General features: G+C 32.3%; 1 long non-coding RNA gene across 1 annotated transcript; it reads right to left on the bottom strand.

The window, feature by feature from the left end:
- Positions 1-2,029: 2,029 nt before the first annotated feature.
- On the bottom strand, positions 2,030-4,326 carry LOC121127088 (uncharacterized). Its single transcript, XR_005867511.2, has 4 exons — positions 4,040-4,326; positions 3,477-3,920; positions 3,290-3,420; positions 2,030-3,196 (listed from the first exon to the last, which is right to left on the bottom strand). It is a non-coding gene; the product is annotated as an uncharacterized lncRNA (long non-coding RNA).
- Between the last annotated feature and the right edge of the window lie 9,943 nt (positions 4,327-14,269).

Raw genomic sequence — 14,269 nt, 5'->3', positions numbered from 1 at the left:
AATCCTTCATTGATATCTGGAAAAATACATAATATTAATCATAAATTATCTAACATTTTTTTTTATATCCCTCCCATGAGAGGATCCCCCATGATACGACTGCAGTACTACAGTTATTATTTTAAGAAATTAAAAAAGTTTTAATATTTTCTGAGAGCAGTTACCTTTATGAAAAAAATAAATCTTTCTTTTGTTTAAGATTTTGTATAGAAAAAAAAAAGTCGTAATTGCTCTTCTATTAGATTTTTATACTTATTAATAAAAATTTCTTCACATTCATTCAAGGAAATTTTAGAACATTGTCAACAAATAAAGTTTTTTTCGGAAGAAGATGAAATTAATGTTAAATCACAACCATAATGATATGTTTGTATACAATTACAACAATACTTTTAAAAAAATGGACACATTTAAATATCTTAAACAACAAGTTTCTGAATGACACAAACATGTAAATAAGTTGAATGTTAGTTTGCACGAATTACATATACTATGACTATTGTTGGAATTACTCTCATTAAAGTTAATATTCCTATATTTTACTCTTTGCTTTATAATGAAAATAACATCTGTCAAAATATTAATTTTTGACAGTTGCTAAATTTAGTAAAATCTCAGATTGAACAATTTCCTCATCAAAGTCGGTAAAAATTTTTATTAATAATTGAGATTTATTTTTACTGTTGGTTGAAAACTCCTCAAACAATAATGAAAACAATTTTTGAACAATACCTATTTGAATATGTAAAAGAGGTAATATTATTTGGTCTATGGATTCAATTTGAGATAAAGGTGGGTTGGCGATTAAATAAAAATAATTTCCCGTTATATGTAAGATACTTAACCCATTTTGGTCTAAATTGTTATTGAAAAGAGATAAGGTATTTGAGCTTCGTAGAGCTACAGGACAATTATTTAGACAAAGATGGCCATTTGAATGATTCCTCAGATGAGTCAGTTCTACTAAATCTATTGGAGAAGGATAAAAAGTAGAAACACCTTGATAGCCCAATTCAATGTATACCCTTGCAAGATCAAATAGATAAACAAATTTAATTACATAATCTTTGTTTTTATAGTTATAAATTGAATTGTGTAAAAAGAAAATTAGTAAATGAAGAGAGCCTATAACTTGAGAAATATTACTTGAATTATCTATACTTTCAAACATTCAGAACACATGCATGCATGTTGGAGGCACAAGTGTATTAAATACAGAGTTCACAATACAGAAAGCCTCCTTATAAGTCACCTCATAAGAAGGCCCCATTTTACCCTTACCATGGTATCCATAAATAGTAATGTATATTACATTTCCCTCCCACTGACTTGGAAAGTCCATTAAATTACTTTCAAAATAATAATTCAATTTGCAAAATAGCAATTGCTTGAAGTCTTTAACTGCAATAAACCCAAGTTCTTTAACTTTTTCTTTACTTACAAAGAGTGAATCAGTTCTCACCCTCCAATTATCAGAATTCAAAGCCATATTTGATAGTTGAATATTTTTTCATGAATAACATGTTTATGACAAAAGATACCCAACCATTTGTTAAAATTTAAAATGAAATGTCACAATTTTTTAAATTGCTTGTAATTTACACAAAGAAATTTTTCAATTTTAGAGCTTCAATATTAGAAAGTTTGATTACTTCAAAAAATGAACCTTTTAACTACTAATTTATTTGAATCAATTGAAAGTCTTTAAATTAGTCATAAAATTAATTCTTCTTTAATCGTACGAAAAATTAAAAACGGAATGTTTAGTTTTTTTTGTAGGAAAATTCTTCTTGTACTCCTTAAGTTTTCTCTTCAAATTTACGAATAAAATTAACTTGGGTCCTTGTTTTTTCTTAAGAAATATTATTTCAACGTTTCACGACCCAATACGTTTGTGGTACGTCTGATTACTCATAATGATACCTGAATTCAGAAATGACAATTGTCAATACAAAGAAAAATATAAAAATGTAGAATAATCAAGTAATGAATTAAGAACTTGAGGTATTATTCAATGAAAAACACGATGTTGATAGTTAGTTTATGTATTCCAAAAACCAAAAGAGTATTCGAAACCGTAGAACGAGTTGTGAGAGCGCGTAATTCAAAGTTAGAATTGATAGCCAAAATTAAAGTATTTAAGGGAAAGAGCGGACAAACAAAAAAATCTACAACAAAAATATGAAGGAAAGAATTAAGGTCAAATCATCTAAGCTATTGCACCGACTGTGATATTTATAGTTGTTATTCTCTCATAATTCACAATTTAAAATATTTATTTTTATAAAATAGTTGTTAATACTTTTTTTATTACTTTTATAAATGAATTTATAAAGTATATATATAATTAAATGTGGCTAATTATCAAGAAATTTGTTGCACAATTTCATGCAAACTTGTACTTTTGCTAGCCTAAACATTGTTTTTCCTTCCTTTGTTGGTCTCTTTCGAGAAATTTTTGTGAACATCTTAACACGAACTTGATAATATTTTCTCATAATTTTTGTCTTAATATTATGACGGTCGTGTAGTGATATATTTGTTATTTATTTTTCAGTTATATTTTACAGGATTTTTGTTATATTTTTTAAATCCTTAATTTTTTTAGTTTAGATATAGTTGCGAAATCTCTTCTCGGCTGCAAAGAATATAGTTTCGAAGATTTCCTTGATATAGCGGGATAAAGTTTGGCTGGTACAATCTTTTACATCAATGAGTTTTTAATACGGGCCACTATCCTTAGTGCTCTAAATAACGAACTCATACAATCCCAACGAACATACTGATAAGTCTTAATTTGATTTAAAATATAGCCTGCAATATAATATAAAACATCAGTTTGCTGTTCAGGCAACACAGTATCTTCTTCTAGATGAGAAGTTCGTTCTTTATGCATTATCCGCTTCGTCAAATTTATTTCTTCCTTCTTTTAAATCAATCAGATATTCACCATCATCATATTGATCATTAGAAGATCTCTTTTTGTTCATGAACTGACTTAAAGCTATTAGATTGTTTTTAATTTTCGTCTTTTTCACTGAAGGTCGTTATTTTAAACGTCCAAAACTCAAAAACATCATTCAAAATACCGCTTTCAAATGAAATGCATTCAGTTTTCCTGCGCAGTGTCCTCAGCGAGGGTAAAGGAAATCCTTTATCAAGAAGAGTTTCATACCATGGCGAACCACAAGCAAATCTGAGAAGTGTAATAAACCAATACAAATTCATATGAAAGGACATAGCTTCAAAATAAGTATAAAAGAATCGTAAATTCATTCATTCTATTTACCTTAATTTGAGTGATTTTTTAACTGTTGGACTTCGCCATTTGATTCTAGAGTTATTTCCTTTCTTGGACAAACATCTTAATTGATCGTCCTTCAAGAACCCTTCAATATAGGTATTGCAACAAAACTAAGCCTAAAACAATAAATATGATAAAAGAAATATATTACTGTATCATTTACAGATACTACCTTTTTCGATATTTTTTTACGGCTTTTTTTAGTTGACATCATTGAAGCCCTGTTCCTGGCAAGTTTTGCTTGAAGATTCTGTATTTTTGCAGATAAAGATTCATTTGTCACTACTAAATTGATACAATTAGAGCATGGTACGTATGATAAAACTTCAATCTCAGGGGCTTCTTGTATAAAAATGTCTGATAAGAATGAGTTTTGAGCTTCGTGATAAGAATAATCTTCCTTATTTGATGTCCCATGTGTTTTAGCATACGAATGTTCTATCATTAGAATTCTTTGCTTCCTTTGAAGTTTTTCTGCGTCTCTGTTTCGGTTAAACGGAAGCTTTCGTTTTTTGACTATCTTAACATGCTCAAATAAAGTAGGAATTGCATTATGTACCAAACGCCACCGTCCTTTTGAAGACTTCCTCAGAAATAGTGATTCTTCGAAGTAAACCTAAAGCGAATAATTTTAGTATGAATAATTATATTATGGAGCCCAGTGACATCATTGTAAAACAACCCATTAATTTAATTTTCATACCCTCACATAGTAAAAAATGTTGATTATATTACTTGGCAAACGCTTGAGTCTTTGGTGGGAGTCCAATTCGCACGTTTGATGGCATTGATTCACAACTTCCTACGATTGATGTCTTTTGGAAAATTAAATATTTTCTTGGGCGATAGGCCAGGAAACTTTTTAGTCAAAGTTAATCTATTATTACAATACACTGCACTACATGTGAACATTATGAGCAATATATTGTAACTAATAAGTATTACCTAATTAAAATAAAAATAATTAAATTAAGCTCACAAAGTAGTACATACATTGAAATTAATTTCAGCTGTTCACAAACAAGGGTCTAAAAGAAAGTCAGCTGTTGATACTTATACTTTATAGCTATTATTATTTTATTTTTTAAATTAATATTTTATCTTTTACTGTTTAGTGTTAACTTGTAAAAATCTCTTGATCCTTGTATTTTTCTCATTGTTTTATCACTGATATGATGAATCCATAATCTAAAGTGAATTGAGTCGTTTTCATTATGCTCGTCTCTCTATAAATAGAAGAATGAAGAATCAGACATTTGTTTGAATGATGGAGAACCATGACGTTGTCATTCCGTTGATGATATGAGTTATGACCACCTTCATCAATCCATGTGTCTATCAATTCATTTTTTTAATTGTCTCTGAGCATGAGGACTTCGAGTTATATCGGACTTGGACTCGGAGTATGAGGACTCAGAGGCATGGGAAATTGGACACAGAAAAAGTATGTGCTATGCTTATCTTAGGATCTCTGTGCGACTGCGATGGCAAAAATTATGTGATATATTTTTTTCTGCAAAGTGATAGATATAATCTCGATGTATTGATAATTGGCTATCAAGTTGGATACTACCAAAGCTGTGGTACTCGATTCATTGTATTATAGACTTGGACTCTGAGCATGATGAATCAGACTAAACTCGGACAAGAAAGCATGATGATATGGTGGCTCTTTTCGACGACAGGCTTGTATCCATTTCTTACGAATTTCTACCATAAAAAAGCATAACTTAAAAGGAATCTTTAAATTAATAGTTTTCTAACTTGGATTTTTAGGAAGTACATAAAAACTGCTACCTGATGAAGCACCTTTTTACGTATTATGACGACCAAACGCAACAGAAGAGCTAACCATGATACTCCAAATGAAATAATTGAATGTTGAACCGGCTATTTTGATGACATCACATTGAAGTCAATTTAGGCGGGGAAATTCAGATTAATAAAACAAATTGTATTAATACATTATATAATAGAATTACGGAAGTTATTTAAAAAAAAATAGATTAAAAGTTGTTTTTAATAATATAAAAAAATAGGTCAGAACATACATTTTTAAATAAATATAGGATGGCGAAGAAATCAATAATATATTAAGATTAAGTGCATATTATGCACTAAATAAGAAATGCTCATGTGAAAAATATAAACTGACAATATGTTCTTAATTTGTCCTTTATCTTGAAATTAGTAAATATTGTGTTCAATGCCTTGCTAACATAAGAATATGATGCCTTGAATAAACCTCTTTTGCCTTTTGATTTTGACTATTCTCTCTTGAGAGATATATATTTTAGTAGTACTTGGAAAATAGTATCGCCACTTTCATATGGCTTGGAATAATTTGTAATACAGACCAATAATAGTTGTTCAACTAATAATAGGAATCATTTTGAAATCTCTACTCACATGACAAGAACCTCAATAACGAAATAGCATTTGCCTGTCCAAAATAAAACCAAATGAATCAATAAGATAAAAAAAAATAAAAATGAAATAATCGAGAGCTCATATATAGAGAATTTAAATTTAGAAAAATATCATAGTTATTTTTATTTGTTCAATTAATACTCAAACAATCTTAATATAATTATGATACATTTAAACTATTGTCTTCAATCAAACAACTCATAATTAGCTCGTATGACACACATTTAACATTTTTTTATTTTTCTAAAGGTCCTAGATCTTCGACAAAGTAATATTCCAATATGCTAACAGGCAATTCAGCTGTTTAGAAGGTGATTCCTGAGTCAATAAGTTTGGGAATCGCTTAGACATTCAAATGTTCTAATATAAATCTACAAAACTTAAGAAGTGACTGATATTTTTTAACACATAATCACTTAACAGTTCCCAATAACTATTTATGTGCAATACCGAAGAGAATATGCTTAGCAGACATTACTGCCGAAAAAAGAGAGGCACATTATCTTTAAAGTCTAGAATAATCTTCCCTTTTTTCCAATTAGAGACTCACAAGTAATAATGAAATCACTAATCAGGGGTGATACTTAAAGTGTCCAGGCTATATCCATATAGACCATACATTTCTGCGTTATATACATCAAGAACCCTTATGAAAGATATTTTTTTCTTAAGAATAGGAGACGAAGCAGAGTTGACATAAGGAGAAAATGACTCAAGAACTTCAATTAAGGAGCAGTAGATGGAGGATGAGTACTCTCTCTGTTTCTCACTAGATCTTGTCAATTATTCTGTCGTTTTATGGAACTCCAGAGTTCTTAAATGTTGGAGTATAGGATGATCTCGTAAAAGATCTTGAGGAATTTATGTATTTTTGATCAAAGAGGCAATGATTCACAAGGTCAGAAGTCACCATCACATACCTTGATATAAAGGGGAACCTCTGCAATGAATGATCCTTCCATTAAAGGTGATGAGATACACCGAGTTAGGCACAAAGAGGCGAGATACCTTCAACAGGAAATTGAAGATAGTATCAGAAGACGTATTCGATATCCAAATGCAATATGAATTTCTAGGATCGCAAAGGATGGATATATTAGAATGCTTTGTACGAAAGATCCAACCAAATCACTATGAATTAGATGTATCAGAATTTCCACGCAGTTCAAAACATTTTTTTCTAAGATAGTCAAAGTTGTAACGAGTTAATCGTCCACATAGGGATTTTTCTTCGCCCTTATGGGATTTTGTTTTGGCCAATCATATTATCAATTTCATTAACTCAGCAGTTATAAAAAAACCCAAATGAGTAGGGTTAACGTTGAATAGTCCGAATTTGTTCTTCAATAACATCCCTACCCATTCCATTTTATAGCAGCTGAACTCTCTTCTAGCGAGATGTATATTCAAAAAGACATCTACAACGCAATGCCAAGCAGCCATAAAAAATATTTTGTCGCCTCTATATATTTCTTTCTCTATGGTCCACTCTTTCCCTTGAGTCCTTTAGCCAAAATGTCTTCATAGAAATAATATGATGGCCAATATATATATATGACAAGAGATCAACAAAAAATTGTATTCCGTCCTTTTGGAAACGGAGCATAAGTATATAATAGCTTATTACTTCGTTTATTTATCTAAAATAATAAATTATGAAATAGCAATGACATATCCAACATACATAGAAACAAGGTAGGTCAGTCATCATATTTTTAACCTCGCCAGGCAAATATGTCGTCAAGGTGATGAATAAAAGCGCTCTCTAGCAAAATCCCAACCCTATAGCTATAAGTATATAGGGGGTCTGAGCTGAATAAAACATATTATGGTCAGTTGTTTCTGTTTACAAGCTCATTAATTATATTTAAATATCCAGATCATACAAATTATAATTATTAATAATATCAAAATTCAATAGGTGTAGGAGAAATATCCTAATATAAAATATGGGCAATTTTTTGCTAAATTGTGATATTTGCCCGTTTTGAGGACCCAAAGAGTGTTCTTAAGAAGACCAGAAAGCTTCCGAAACCAATATTCTTCCTTTTTCAGTAAATTAACTACTTATTGGGATAGATTTAGCCTTACAGTCGTCAATCGAGGCTGTGACAAAGATGAAAAATGTTACTCCTTGTTCTTAACTCATGATAACTACTCACATATATATTTCATTCCTGTGATAAGAAGATACCTTGAATTAAGAAGGAATTGTTCATTCACATTTGAGGTTGTCAAGAACTTATAATGTACTCCAATGGTAATTTGGTATGAAATCTGGAAGCGTAACTTGGAATATTTAAACTCAGACTCGTAAAATTTGGATATAGCTTTGGTTCATCTGACGTTCACTATGTAAAGCCTTAAGTGGAAAACGTCCTGAAGGAATGCAAGAACTGCCAAAGTATAGATCCATGCCCAATCACTACAGTCAGAGGGTCTCTTGGTGTTGACAGGGACTGGAAACGTTTGGCTATGGACATTACTCATTGGGAAGGGAATAAGTTTCTCCCTGTTATTGATTGTGGACCGAATCGTTTTACCGTGTGGAGGGAGGTTGTGAGAGAAAGTGAGGAAGAGATAACGAGGATGGTAAACCAGATATTTAGTGACTTAAGCCTACCTAACAAGATTCTCCTTGATAACGCCCGCAGTTTCAAACCAGCATTGCTTAGAAACATGTGTTCAAAATGGTCTGTGAAAAGTTATCTTCTGCAGCGCTTATTGCAGGTACGGAAATGGAATTATTGAGAGGCACCATCCATCAGTGAAAATAATGGCGGCGAGGAAAAGGGCAACCATTGAGGAGTGTCTGTTTTGGTACAATATGATACCGGTGAGTGGGAACAGAGACACGCCAACGGAACGCCTATTTAAGATGAAATGGCAGAATCTATACTTGGAGGAAAGTAGTCACAGAACCGGTAAAAGAGCACCCTATAACATTTATTAGAAAGGAGATAAGGTATGGGTTAAGCCTCCTTGAGCTTGATGTTCGACTAGATGGAATAGAGGGGTAATAACAAAGATAAATTCTAAATTCAGTTTACACATGTATGGTGTACCAAGGTACATTTACAACGTGCGAAAGGTATTTGAGTCATCACCTCAATCCCAAGGAGCCAAAGAAGTGGACAAGATCGGGCAGAGGGGCCCAAATAACGCCTTTGAAAGTTGGCCCAGCTGCAATCGAAGATTGCCAAGTTATTTCAAGGAGTTCGTACCATGACATGTTATTTTTCGCTGTTTTATCTTTTCTGTTTGTTAGTGTATTATTAGTTTGGTTACTTGTTGTTATTATTACGGTATTTGTAAATTTGATTTTTTAATTGTGATATTAAGATCACGGGGCATGGGGCTCGAAAGCTTCGAACTGGTTCGGTGCCCGTTACATAACGAGGCGTTCTATTTACATGTCTCTGTTTTGGTGTGTAGTTGAAATAAAGACCACAAGAGAGGAAGATATATATTCGAAACGGGAATATTTATTTAGAGCGTTACAAGTTGAAAAAAGTTTTCAACAATATCCAATATCCTGTTTTGAAAAACTTTGGAAGGATGTATACTTCTCTATTTATTAATATATCACATTTGAAAAGTGTGGGTCTGTCCATGAATCATAAATAGCTGGGTCACTTCTTTATCCCCAGTCCATCCCACCCAAAAACTACTTTAGAAATAACAATAGCACTGGTTCAACAACGATCTTCATAAAATATGGGAATAGTAATAAAGTATTGATACTTCTACTTTTTATTAATATATTTACAATGTGGAAAATATCATTAACAATAATATTAATATATGGCCGGGAATAATAATAATTTGGTTTTGCATTTGAAGATTGTAAAATATCATTTAGTCTGTTAATAATATTTTTTTCCCTTCTTATGCCATATCTGTGAAATAATTGAAATAATTTTTCACAATTTTAAAAGAATCTATTAATAGGTCTAAAGCCTTTGGTAACAACTTTGAGACAAGGAGATACTTCAAACATTTCTTAATTAGCTGTTCCCCCCACAAACAAATGAAATTTGTTCCAAGTCTAAATCTAATACTTCAACACCAATTTCTTCAAGCTCTATTAAGGACTTATCTGGTCGAGTTGAAGGAAAAGATTCAGTCTAGGATTCCTTTTCAAAAGTTAGAGCCATTAAGAAAGATATGCAATCTTCCCAGTTGTGATGTTCAAATTCATCTTCTTTTGAGCTAGATGTAGGTTCTAATTGATTCAAGCGAGGGATATCTTGAGTTTTTTGGTTTGTGCTTCTACATTTAGCAGGAGCATTGGCAAATTTTTCTTGCTTACCCACCATTAAAAGTCTAATGCCATTAAGAGCATCTACTGGACTAGGGTACTCATTAGAACCACCTACTTGACGCAAGCGAGAAAAAAATTTCTAACGAATCCTGATTGCATCGAGACGTTATTATAAATTATACCTCATATTTATCTTGTAAGTAGGGAAACATAAGTAGTAGAGGTTTAAAAGTAAAGATCATACTTCTCTGAAAAGGGCAACTATGCTTTTCAGTCCCACATTTTTTTACTTTCTCCATTACTTTTCTTACTTTTTCTAAAATATTTTTTTGCTCAATGTAATGATATCCACCATAAGGGCACTTTAGTTTTTCTTATTTTTTTTCTTTTTTTCTTGTTGAGAAAACACTACCAACTGGATATCAAATTGATAAAAACCTGGTATTCATCAAAGTTCTGGCCATTTAAGTCTTATGGAGCTGGAAACTTCATAACTTAGTAATTGAGTTGCCAAGTACACCCGCTGACAATCGTGACCTTTGCAATGAATATGTATAGGCTTAAGGAAACGGAGTCAAATCACATTGTGATTGAGCTTTTAAAACATTTTGAAAAAGTTATTTCATTAGAGTTCTACCTTTTGGAATTCAAATCCACTTATTGATAAATTGTTACTCACAAGTTTAATTAGATGAGGTAGACCGGCCATCAAAAATATTCTTGTTTCGATGTCATCTGTAACATCCAATAAATATAGGTAAAGTATGTCATTTAAAAAAATAAAATACTTCCAAATACCTGGATGAATAAAAAAAGGTTTACCTTTTGATATGCCCAATTCTTTCTATTGCTTTTGATTTGAAGGACCCATGTCACTAACTGCCTGGACTACATTTCTACCCTACTTTTATACTTCTAATATGCATTGAAATATAAATTTCTTTTTTCATGGGCTCATCAAATGCCAAGTAAATGGGTTGCTTCCATTGGTGCAAAATACCACGAGCGAATACCACTTGCATTTGCTTAAATGGACCGATGGCACAAACAAATTAGTGAATTACAATAGTTTTTAGCAAATGCGCAATTGTGTATATACTTGTTTACTCGTTCGTTATATCATATCATTCATTTTGGGCTTGATACTTAAATAATCATGATACAAAGTTATATCAACTTAGTTTTCTTGTTATTTTCATAACTGTGGAACAACGTCATAATAACTGAAGTATGATCGTTCAACGTTATTATTAAGTTGTCTCATGGTTATCAAAAATGTATTTGTTATATTTATAAACATGAGTCAACGTAAATATAACGTTAGTTTTTGGTAAAGTTCCAACCAACCTTTACTTAACCATATTTTTTCGTTAATATTACGTTATGTGTTGACTGGGAGATCTCCTTTGAACGTCTGCGCCGGAAATTTAGGTACAAATATCCTTATCCCTTTGTTATTCTCTAATCTAACGACCGACTGCAAACCCATAGCCATTAAATCAAGGCGCTACTCAAGGGAAGATGAAAATTTTATCGTGGAAGAGTTGAATCGACTGCTCTGGGGGGGGTCATAGAACCCAGCAGATCTCCATGGCGCGCTCAAGTACTGGTTACTAAAAATAAAACGAAGAAGAAACGACTTGTGATTGATAACTCTCAAACAGTCGACAGATTCACGTTCTTAGATGCCTATCCTTTACCTAATATCGAAGATCTCATCTCTAAGGTTGCTCAAAACAAGGTATTCAGTGCAATCGACCTCAATTTGTGCATATCACCAAATTCCCTGACTAAATAGCGAAAAGAAGTATACGGTGTTTGATGCCAGAAGGAAATTGTATCACTTTTGAAAGAATACCTTTTGTGGGGAAAAATAGAGTTGCCAGCTTCGAAAGGATCATTGACTTCATTATTAGTGAAGAACGGCTCAAAAAGACACATGCACATATAGACAATGTTACTGTCTGTGGAAGTAATCAAGAAGAACATGATGAAGATTTGAAAGCTTTTCTACGAGCGATAAATAAGTACTCATTGACACTAAATCGTGAAAAGAGTGTCTTTTCGGCAAAATCAATAAATCTTCTGGGTTGTGTTGTTGAGGAAGGAACCATAAACCCAGACCCTGATAGGCTTACTACTTTCTTATTCATGCCAATTCCAAAAAGATATCTGCCTTGAAACGAGTTTTTTGAATGTTTTCCTACTATGCAAAATGGATATCTATGTTTTCCGAGAAGGTCCAGCCCCTCATCAATGCCAAAACTTTCCCTCCGTCTGAGGAAGAGGTTGCTGTTTTTGAAATGATTTAAGTAGAAATATCGGTCATCAAGGCCATCACCGTAGAGATTGACACCTCGAATTACGCCATCGTAGCTACCCTCACCCAAGAAGGAAGACCAGTTGCCTTCTCCTCCTGCACTCTCTGCTGATGAAAGACACTCTTCTATAGAAAAAGAAGCATACTCCATCGTTGAAGCTCTCAGAAAGTTGAGGCATTTTGTATTAGGGTATATTTTTAAACTTATCACCGACCAACAAAGTGTTTCTTTTATGTTCGATCCCCACACACTAATAAAATCAATAACGAAAAGATACTGAGATGGAGATTAGAACTAGCTTGTTTCTACTACGAAATTATCCACCGAGCTGGAAAGAATAACTTGGTTTTTGACAACTTATCTAGAATCTGTGGTTCTTATCACACATAATCAAGACACTCTGAAAATTCTGCATCAAAATCTATGCCACCCCGGTATCACTAGATTTTCTCATTTCGTAAGAGCCAGAAACCTTCCTTACTCAATCGAAGACATAAAGAAAATGACTCAACATTACTTTGTATGTCAGGAGCTCACACCTAAATTTTATCAAGATCAAACAGGTACTTTAATCAAAGCTACCCAACCTTTCGAAAGACTGGATATTGATTTTAAGGGTCCGTTGCCCTCCTAAAACAAAAACAAGTATAATCTCACTATTACTGATGAGTACTCCCGTTTCCCTTTTTCTTACCTCAACTCGGATCTCTCACCCTCTACCGTAATAAAGGGTCTTGGTGGTCTGTTTTCAGTATTTTGATTACAGTTTTACATTCATTCTGATAGGGAACATCTTTCATGTCTATGGAGCTCAAAGATTTCATCCCCCAAAAAGGCATCGCCAAAAGTAGGACCCCACCTTACAATCCCAAAGGAAATAGCCAAGTGGAAACTTTAATGGCATTATATGGAAAGCCATATCACACAAATAAAATAATCAATACACTTACTAAAAAAGTGTAACATAACTTCTTGAATATTAGGGGGTGTACAATATAATACAGACTTTAGTGAGAAAGTACTCCCTGGTTTAGTTCTCCATCCCTCCATTTACATTCCTTCACGTTGCTCCCTCCCCCCTTTGTAGGTGACGGTTGGGGCACGGCGTTACCTCGCTAACACAAAAATACTCTATGTATTTTGTTGTCAGCTGTTGATTCCCTGTTCTCTCTTGCTACGTCATGGCTATTTCATAATTTATTCTTTTTCATAAATACAAAAAGTAATAAGCTATTTTATACATATACTTCGTTTCCCAAAGAACAGGAATACAATTTCTTGTTGATCCCTCGTCGTTTATATAATATTTATATCGGCCATTTTATTATTTCTATGAAGAAATTTTGGCTATTTTTTCAAAGAAATAATCAAATAATTTATCATAACTACTATTTTAATCAAATATTGTAATACAGTATCGAATAAAATACTGCGTAGATTTGAATAATTTGTAATTTATTTTAAGAACAGTGAAGAAATAATATGATAGTGATAGTTTGCGAGTATATATGATATAAATAGCGGTTGGTATGATTGACTTATTTGGCTAACTACCAGATGATTTCAGGCATTTTTTCTGTTTCTTTTTGGAGTGAAAGTTCCATCATACATAAAGATAACGACGTAGGGGATATTTATCTTCTACTTTTGTGGTATTATATATTAAAATAAGTAAAAACTCAATTTTTCAAACTATTCATTTATTTCTATATTTATCGCCTATTTATCCACCTAATAAATCAAGAATAAGCATATTATTAATATTTTGAATTAAACTATTTAGTACATCATCTATCTTTTTATTTATATATAATTTTTTTTTTTTTTGGGAGGCGGGGGCAAAGGAACTGATCCTGATATAACAGAGCCCTATAAGTAAAGTTACGTCACCGAGCTATCCGGTATGAAGATAGCTGACTTCCTCACGTTCAACATTCAAAATTTAATACT

Source organism: Lepeophtheirus salmonis, chromosome 12, assembly GCF_016086655.4.
Source record: "Lepeophtheirus salmonis chromosome 12, UVic_Lsal_1.4, whole genome shotgun sequence".
In the NCBI taxonomy this organism is placed as follows: domain Eukaryota; kingdom Metazoa; phylum Arthropoda; class Copepoda; order Siphonostomatoida; family Caligidae; genus Lepeophtheirus; species Lepeophtheirus salmonis.
This window is presented reverse-complemented; position numbering and strand designations above follow the sequence as displayed.